The sequence below is a fragment of the Chrysochloris asiatica genome, unplaced genomic scaffold, assembly GCF_000296735.1.
Source record: "Chrysochloris asiatica unplaced genomic scaffold, ChrAsi1.0 scaffold00134, whole genome shotgun sequence".
NCBI classification, from domain to species: Eukaryota; Metazoa; Chordata; class Mammalia; order Afrosoricida; family Chrysochloridae; genus Chrysochloris; species Chrysochloris asiatica.
This window is the reverse complement of record NW_006408652.1, coordinates 3,528,936-3,539,150: the sequence shown is the minus strand read 5'-3', so window position 1 is coordinate 3,539,150 and position 10,215 is coordinate 3,528,936.

Here is a 10,215-nt window from a genome sequence, read left to right as displayed (position 1 = left end):
ACTCATGGAGGGAGATAGGCTGTGTGCTGGTGGCTGGGGCGGTGGGGTGGGGGGTCCTGGCAGGCTTGCAGGGTGTGTCCTTTGGTTGTTTGAATGATTGTATTTTACTGAGTATTTTGGTATACATCCCGCCTCCCCCCCCCCCCAAAAAAAAAACACAGAGGTAATAGAAGCAAATACTGTTGAATGATGGTGCATGGAGGGGATTGTAATCATTGCAATGAAACAAAATACGATAGGATGAATGTAAAACTGATGTTCTCCCATGTAAACTGTCAATCGATTCACAATAAAAAGTTTTTTTGGTTAAAAAGTAACCATTTAAATGGCAGAATTTGAGACTGTTTGGAATATCATTTCATGAATCCTCAATGGCCAAAGTACATATGGATAGAATGTGTGTCTTTAATGACTATATGTGTTAATGTGATTGATGAGGGTAATTTTAGAATCCAAACAGGGCTTCCCTCCAGAGCACCAGGCATCACGCCTCTGAAGGAGTAGTGAGAAAAATGAACTGACTTCTTATTTTGACTCTAATTTTTAAAACAATTGAATGACGTCAGCAGTGACACTTAGCAGCTGTCCTACTGTAGTTTCCATTTTTTTAGAAATTAAATGAAAAACATAACATCGCTGTTGTTGTCAGTCGCCATTGAGCTGATTCTGATTCATAGAACCCTGTATACAACAGGACAGGACACTTTCTGATAGCATAGCATTGTTGTTGTTAAGTGCCATGGAGTCGGTTCCCACACATAGCGACCCTGTATAGGGTTTTCAGGGAGTGGCTGGTGAGTTTGAACTGTCGACTTTGTGGTTCAATCTGACTTTGCAGTCCAGGGCATTAGCCCACAGTGCCACGCCAGGACTCCTCGCATATCATTAGCCCCCTGTATCCATCGATCTCAGGAAACTTTAACAGATAAGCACCGTTGTTTAAATTAAATGTTTGAAGTTGTGTTTGATAGACAAGTGTGTGAGACTTGTTAGTCTCTCATGACTACATGGGGAACTTGTAAAACCACTTCTCTGTATTCCCCATCACAAGATCCACTCCATGAATGGTTACGCATGTTTTAAAGTAGGTGTGAGTTAGTATATGTAGTCCCAGATCCATAATGGAACAGAATGCTAATGTTTAGGCTGATTGTTCCTGGGGAAAATCCATTTGTTTACTATTCAGGCATCCTGGTGTGGTGCTGTAGGGTAATGTTTGGGGTTGCAAGGTCAATTTGAACTGCAAGGTCAGTGGTTCAAACCCACAAGGCACTCCTCAGAAACCCTATACAGGGTCAGCACTTCCCAACAACAACAACCACCCAGGCAGCATGTAATTCAGCTTTGTTTGAATAGAAAATGTGGCTATTTTCTATTTACTAGTAGAAACCGGGAAACATCATAGTAAGAGTTTTTCATTTAGTAAAGATGGGTTTCCCAGCAAACCCCAAGGACATCCTGTCTTTGGACAACCCAGAAATAGCACGCAATGAGAGGCTTACAGATCTTCCCTTGTAAATTTCTTCCACACTCTTGGACTTAGAACTAGAAGCAATCAGAGAAGAGCAACCGATTAACGATCACCATGCAGAGGAGTTGAGTTTAATTAACAGTTAAAGGAGAATTTGTTTGTTTAAGGCTCTGCAGATGTTGCCTTTTAGAACATTTATAAAAGCATGGTACATAGGTTTGAGACTACCACCTTTGGAAATGTATTTCTGACACAGTCAAAATTGTTTCAGAAGCTATTTCCGGGTTCACATTGTTGTTGTTATGTGCCGTGGAGTCGGTTCTGACTCATAGCCACCCTGTACAGGGTTTCCGAGGCTGTATAGTATATTTAATATTTCCAGTAGGAAGTTTTTGGTTAGTCTTTGCTGGTTCTTTAGGATTTACTGATCACTCTGCATCAGAAGGCACAGTCCTTCTGTCTAGATCATAATAATACACAAAGTTTACTGATCATTTGGGTGTCGGAAACACTATGGAGCATTTCTGTCATGTATAGTGGTTAGGAGTCAGAATCGACTTGATGGTGGTGAGTTTTTTAACCCTTTCAGACCAAGAGCAAACAGTCTCCCACCTATGAAACCTTTAAGTACTGCTCTTCCCCCTATAATACTTTGCTTAAACTTCTAATAGATCAATTATTCCATGGCCTTATGATTCTTATTGCTTAAAATTTTTATTGTAAACTGAGTGATAGTTTACATGAAGAACATCGACTTTACGCCATCATTTCATTGCAATGATTACAAACACTTCCTTTCATCATTATGCAACAGTATTTGCTTCTATTCCCACTGTTTGTTTGCTTTTTGGGGAGGGGGGGCTGTACACAAAAACACTCAGGAATATATAATGATTTAAACAACCAAAAGGCACATTCTGCAACCCTGCTTTCTGGCCTCCAGCACCCAGTCCCTCTCTTTCCATGAGTCCAGAGTCCTCAGCTGCTCCCTCTCTCCATGTCCTCATCTCTGCCTCCATCTCTGTTGTTGCTGCTTCTCTGGATAAGGTCCCACATTCTACTCGTGTTCTTCTCCCTTTATGGTCCTAAGGTCCTCTGTTCCTGGAATGTAAGATATACTACGCCCCCCTTTATGTTACAAAACGTCTACCTTTACAGTTGTGACAGTTGCAATTAGTCATGATAACAATCACGCATTATTGAATCATTAGACTCTTATCCCCATCTCTTTTCACGAGATCTGTCTAGATAAGATGAAAATTATTCAGTGGGGACTCTTTCTTCCCCACACACTCTTAAACTAAACTCCCTCTTAAAAACTTGTAAGCCAGTCATTTTATGCCTTTATCGCCTCCCTCATTTTTGGTAGCCAGTGTCTAAGTGGTCCGTCCCTATCTACCCTGTATACAGAGAGGATAGCATTGATACTTGATGTGAAGACTCCTTCCCTCTCTGTTGGTATTTTGAACTACTACACCCATAAGTATAGGTCATGTTCATCAAATTGTAGCAATTTACACTTGTTTTCTCATTAAAAAATTTTTAAAAAATCTTCCTCTAGTCAAGTTCTGATCATCAAGCCATCGAGGCTAGGTCAAATGGGTACTATCTGCAAGTTTGGGTGTTCTTGTGCATCTCCCCTCACTTCATATCAGCTGGATGCTTCACTCTCATCATTGCCTTATTTTCAATGATGTTCCTTTCCCTTTACTCCATTAGATTGCAAGCTTCTTGAAATAAGAGACTGTGCATTAGGCATAACCATAACCTTCAATTAAGACTCACACAGTGGAGACTCCATCAATTCCCCTTTGACGGAAATTTTAAAAAATGATCTCTGCCATCCACCAGCAAGTAGAATTAACAGTACTTGTTGGTTGAATATCATTTGCTTCCTTAAAATGAGCCAAGATGGAAAAGGGGAAGAAGCTAAGTGTGTCCATTATAGTGTACTGAATATAGTCAAAGCCAAGGCATTCATGGGAATAACAATACCAACCATGTAAAGACGTAACCCAGTTGTGCAGAATTAAAGTTGATAACAATCGCACAGAAGATAGGAGCATTTCAAACATCTAAGTTTTATATCTCTTCAAATTATTGCTTTGAATCAATATCTTATTTATTATTTATCAGAACATAATTTATATTCTATAGCGTAATATGTAAAAATGTCTTGAGATATCCGTAAGTTCTATACAAATGAAATCTATCATTATTACTAATAGGAAACTGGCAATCTCTCTCTGACATTTCAACAGTTAGTTCCAAGCAAGATGATCTTCTTTGGAATCTTTGTCTTAAAAGTGGTGGTGGTGGTTGGTTGTGACTCATAACGACCCTGCCTAGGGTTTCTGAGGCTGTAAATCTTTACAGGAGTAGAAAGGCTCATCATTGTCCCATGGAAAGGCTGGAGTTTCGAACTGCTGACCTTGGGGTTAACAGCTCGACTCATAGCCACTATGCTACCAGAGCTCCCGCTTCTTAAAAGTACCAAATAATAAATCTGTACTATTTAATGGACACGGACTTCCACAGAGGTAATTGATGGAATAGAGTGCAGAAAAACCTCTTAAAAGTAATGGCAAACAGCACAAATGGTTTGGGTAATGTAGGTTTCTGTGTAGGTCTAACAGGGTTTTCAGTATTAACAGTTCTCAGCACTTAAAGAAGGGGTCACCCCAGTTTCTAGAAGACACCATCACAATTGCGGGAGAAAATTGAACAGAAAAATGAGGGGGCTTCAAAAAGTTTGCAGAAAAGTTTTCCTATCTGTTAATTCCATTTGTCTATGAACTTTGTCACACCCTCTCAGATACTCTGCATCATAACAGCACATCTCTTTTGGATCCTAACCAACCTACAACCCTTTTATTTTTATGTTGCAGTTAAAGTATGAGACAAAAACCACATAAGGATTTACAAGCAGTCTGTTTACAGACAAATTCATCCCGATTCACCATTGCTTCTGCACATTTACAAAGTCCAATACATTAATTTAGTCCTCTGAATAAAAATACATATAAACTAGCTTATTTTAGAAATCCATATAAGGAGTTGCCTAGCTTCTTTATGGTTAGAAAACTTAGCCATTTGGGAGCTAAGCGAAACAATATAGAGCAATGATTGCTTGATTTGCAAGCGAGAATAGCCCATGTGTGGAGGGAAGAGACCTAAGAAAATCTAATCTTTACACCACTGCAGCTCCCTGCTTCTGAGTTTGTCAGCCAAAACGTGTTAAAATTGCAACACGATGAAATGAGATAATGACTCGATATCTACACAAGAGGGAAAAATGGAGCTCTGAGTAGCCATTGGCAAACGCTCATTTTGCCAATCAGCTATTTTTCTTGCATTGAAAACTTTGTATGCGATTCTAGGAAACTATTAATTCTGTCTTGGATTTATTTAATACAAGTCAGTTTATCTCCAAAAAAAATAAATGCATGCTGACTTTTGTCAAACAATGAGAATTATATAACAGAGGTCTTGCATTCCAGATACTTCCAGAAAGTCTCAACACTACATTTTTCCCAATAATCATGTGATGCATTCCAATTTTTATTTAGAATATACAAATGATAGGACTAAGTATCGCCTGCCTCCCCCTTTTTTTGTCTTTTGTTGTTGTTTTTGTTAAGTACTGTAGAGTCGGTTCACACTTACAGCGACCCTGTCTAGGGTTTCCAAAGAGCAGCTGGTGAGAAATGCAGAATGCTGAATTCAGAGCCCAGTTATGATATTTAATGAATTCTATATTTAATGGTGTGGCACTGCAGAATAATGCACTGGAATGCAAGGTGGTTTGAACCATCCATGGTATTTTTAGTATTCTCCTCCAACACCATAACTCAAATACATGAATTCTTCTATAGTCTTCCTTATTCACTGTCCAACTTTCACAGTCATATGAGATTATTGAAAATACTATAGTCTGGGTCAGGTGCGCCTTAGTCCTTACCGTGACGTCTTTGCTCTTGAACACTTACTTAGTATAATACATCATTTAATCTTTTGACTGCTGCTACCATGAGTGTTGATAATGCAGTCAAGCAAAATGAAGTCTTTGACCACTTCAATCTTTTCTCCATTTATATGTTGTTGTTGTTGTTGTTATGTGCCATAGAATCGGGTCCAACCCATAGCAACCCTGTATAGGGTTTCCGAGGAGCAGCTGGTGAGCTTGAACTGCCAACCTTGGAGTTCACATGACTTTGCAGTCTGGCGCATTAATCCACAGAGCGGATGTTATTTATTGGTCCAGTGGCGAGGACTTTTTGTTTTCTTTCCATTGAGGTGCAGCCCATACCGAAGGCTGTGGTCTTTGTTCTTCATCAGTAAGCATTTTAAATCCTCTTTGCGTTTAGCAAGCAATGTTGTATCATCTGCATGTTGATGAGTCTTCCTCCAATCCTGATGTTCTACTTCATATACTCTAGCTTCTCTGATTATTTGCTCAGCATGCAGATTGAATAAGTATTATGAAAGGATACAACCCTGGTGTATATCTTTTCCTGATTTCATACCGTTCAGTGTCCCCTTGTTCTGTTTGAACGACTGCCTCTTGGTCTAAGTACAGGTTCCTCATGAGCACAACTAAGTGTTCCAAAATACCCATTCTTCACAATGTTATCCATAGCTTGCCATGATCCACGGTCAAAAGTCTTTATATCGTCAATAAAGCACAGGTAAGCATCTTTCTGGTACTCTCTGCTTTTAAACAATATCTGTCTGATGTCAGCATGCCCTCATCTGAATCCTGCTTGAACCTCTGACAGTTCCATGTCTATGTACTGTTGCAGTTGGTTTTTAATTACCTTCAGCAAACTTTTACTTGCATCTGAAACTGATGATATTCTCCATTGATTTCTGCATTCTGTTGGTTCACCCTTCTTTGAAATGGGCACAAATATGAATTTCTGCCAATCAACCTAACCAGGTAGCTATCTTCCAAATTTCTGGGCATAGATGACTTGGTGCATGAGTTTGTTGAAAGATTTCACTTTGTATGCCATCAATTCCTGGAACCTTGTTCTTCGCCAGCGTCTTCAGTGCACCTTGTCAGTTTGTCGTATTGTGGTGGCTTTTGTGTTGCTCTGATGCTGGAAGCAATTTTAAATATAAGCAGCGTCAACCATGATGGACAGGTTTCAGCTGAGCTTTCAGACTAAGTTGTTGTTGTTGTTGTTAGGTACCGATTCGTAGCGACCCTCTGCACAGCAGAATGAAACACTGCCCGGTCCTGGGCCAACCTCACTATTGTTACCACTCTTGAGTCCATCGATGCTGCCACTTTGCCAATCCATCTCCCTGGGGGTCTTCCTCTTTTTCTCCGACCCTCCACCTTACCAAACATGATATCCTTCTCCAGTGACTGGTCCCTCCTAACAATATGTCTGAAGTCTGGCCATCCTGGCCTCCAAGGAGCACTCTGGCTATGCTTCCTCAGACTAAGGACAGGCTAGGGAAAAGGAGAGGCGGACTATTTCTGAAGGTTTAGCCACTGAAAACCTTATGAATAGCAGTGGAACACTGTCAGAATGCATCTAGTATATTATGTTGTTAAATGCTATCAAGTCAGTTTCTACTCAGAGTGACCCTGTATAGGATTTCCAGGAACAAGATGGTGAGTTTGAACTTCCAACTTTGTGGTTAGCAGTCCATTGCTTATTCTACAGCGTCACACCAGGATTCCACATAGTACTTTGTTGTTGTTGTTAAGTGTCGAGTTGGTTCTGGCTTATGACAACACTATATAGGGTTTTCAAGGAGCGGCTGGTGAGTTTGAACTGCTGACCTTGTGGATCAAACCGATCTTGTGGTCCAATACTTTATCCCACGGCACCACACGAGGACTTCACATAGTACATTGTTTTTGTTGTTAAGTGCCATCAGTAGGTTCCAAAGGAACACGGCACATAACCACCACCACCAGTCGGTTCCGACCCATAATGACCCTGTTTAGGGTTTCCGAGGAGCAGCTGGTGAGCTTGAACCACCAACCTTGCTGTTCAAACTGACTTAGCAGTCCAGTGCATGAACCCGTAGTGCCACACCAGTACTCCACACAGTACATAGGAGTCATTTTATGTAGTATGTGTTGCATGAATGAATGATGGTCAGTAGAAAGCTTTCAAGCATTCATATTTTCTGAAGAATCAATCTCATTGCTTTCTTTCCAAAGATCTAGCTTAAAAAAAAAAAGTGACAAAAAGACAAAATAGTACATATTTTAGTAGTATGGATGAATTAGGAGATTTTGTAGGTAGGGCGTTTTGTATAAATCCAGTATAATCTGACAGGCGCTAGACAACTTGGAAATGGAGAAATCCCAAAGTGAACTCCACCTGTTAACAACCATATGGAGACTCGGCTGCTCTGTTGAGGCTTGTAATCTAATGGTATTCTTTACCAACCATAAGGCATGCTTAAACCGTTGAGAAAAATGCGGCAGCTTTTTGTACAAGTTATTGGTCCCAGTTGTCAGTGGGTAAAGAAAGTACTATTTGCTTCTGTCTTAAAATGTAATTTTAGAAATGAGAATCCAAAAGCTGAAAGTGTTTTATGAATGCAAATTGAGCCTGGCTGAAGCTGTAAGACATTGGAACTCTCATTTTACTTGAAGCGGACTTATCACTTTCTATAGAGAATTAAAATACATGGGATTACACTGTACTGTGTCATTGGTCGTGAAAATAATTTTCTCAGGAAGCCATAGAAGGACTGATGTTAACAGTCCGCTCTGGAACTGACCAAAGCCAGGATGTGGACCCCTGTCTCACTCAGTAGCTGCCTCTCTTGAGGCTAATTTAGGAAAGAAGGAATCTTGATAACCAAAACAAGAGGGGACAGGCATTAGGTTTTAAAAATGTGACAAGAATCCTATTGAGTAAAAGGATTATCCCCAAATCCATTGTTTGGTGTGTGGTTGTTTGACACTCCTTTATATGGTATTCTACTTTAATCCAATGACACGTGTGGCCAACCTTACTGAAAGGTAGCACTCAAGTGAGTCACTAAGTGGGATATTGTGAAGGACTCTGGGATCTTAGAATGGAAAGCAAATATACACATTAAATTAGATTATATTTCTCCTCAATGAGAAGCATTTCATCTCTAAGTGAGGAGAAAACTGTGACTTTAAGCCATCCATGCATGAATTGTGTGGTTTCTTGAAACCTGTGAGTTGTTCTAGAGATTGATCCTATGGCTAAAGAAGTTGGAAGAATGACTTTGCAGAAACCTTGCAGAAGAGCAAGAGAGTCTAATTAAAATGGGGATAATTAAATTGAGGTAAAATTGTAAAAATTGCCCTTAGGAAAACACTATTGTACTTTATACTGTGCCTTGTAAAGCATGGCTTTAGATGTTGAAGTAGAAATAATTGCTCTTTAGCTTTTGGATTATTTTTGTTTTCATTTCTTCCTTTACACTAAAATAAATACAGCAATTAGATGGCACTTGAAGCTATAACATGATCAAAATATTTCTTGTCTTTAATTTGATGTTGTTGTTGTTGTTAAGTGCCGTTGAGTCGATTCTGACTCATAGTAACCCTATGTAGGGTTTCCGAGGAGCAGCTGGTGAGCTTGAACTGCCGATACTGATGCCTAAATAGTTTTTCAGCCTTTAAATATTTCCACTTTTAAGGACTTTATTTTTTATAAATTTTTATGGAGAAAAAGTAGGAGAGAATATCTTTGAGAAGTAACATTATCTAGTATGAGTTGTGGAACATGGGGAATGAAGGAACTGAGTATTTAATTAAAAGATATTTGCTCATAGGAAAATAGCAGACTAAAAACAGTAATAAAATGAATTTCAAAAGAGAGGGCATTAAAGTTTAGAATCTGCTAATGAGTAACTTCACTTTAACCTCAAATCTTCAATATTAATAAATTTTGGCCCTATTATAGGTACTAGTTTGTCAGTTTTTGTCATGGAGAATCAGAAGCATGACAATTCTAGTGTTTGTCAAAGTAGAACTTGGCTCCATAGGGTTTTCAATGGCTTTTTAAAAAACCAACAAAATCAAAGTAGGTCACCATACTTTTCAGAAGAAAGACCAGCAGGAAAAATCCAAAATAAAAATTGCAGTCTGATTGGCTACTTACTACAAGAACAAGCACCATGTTCTCCAGGGAGCCATCAAGGCAATCAATCAAGTCCTTTCAGGACAAACCCCGTCCAAGGCTGAAACTCAAAGATAACACATGAGCAGTCATGTGAGCTTGCTTGCCACCACGTTGGTCTGCTGGTGCGTGGGAGAGGGAGAAAGGCAGCAATGAAGATATGGGCTGAGTTCAACCACATTCCATACACTCCCATTGACCTGGAGATGAGAGAAAGAAGAGGAAGTTCTGGTTGGTCCAAAGTGTGTGAGAGCCATGGAGAGCCAGAGCTGAGAGTGAAGCATCCAGCTGATATGAAGTGAGGGGAGATGCACAAGAACACCCAAACTTGTAAATAGTACCCATTCTACCTAGCTTTGATGGCTTGATGATCAGAATGTGACTAGAGGAAGATTTTTTTTTAATTTTTTAATGAGAAAACAAGTGTAAATTGCTACAATTTGATGAACTTGACCTATACTTATGGATGTAGTAGCTCAAAATACCAACTGAAAGAGGAGTCTTCACATCAAGTATCAATCCTATCCCCTCTGTATACAGGGTTGATATGGACAGGCAACTTAGACATTGGCTACTTAAAATAGAGTGGCTATAAAGTAACAAAGTGGTTGG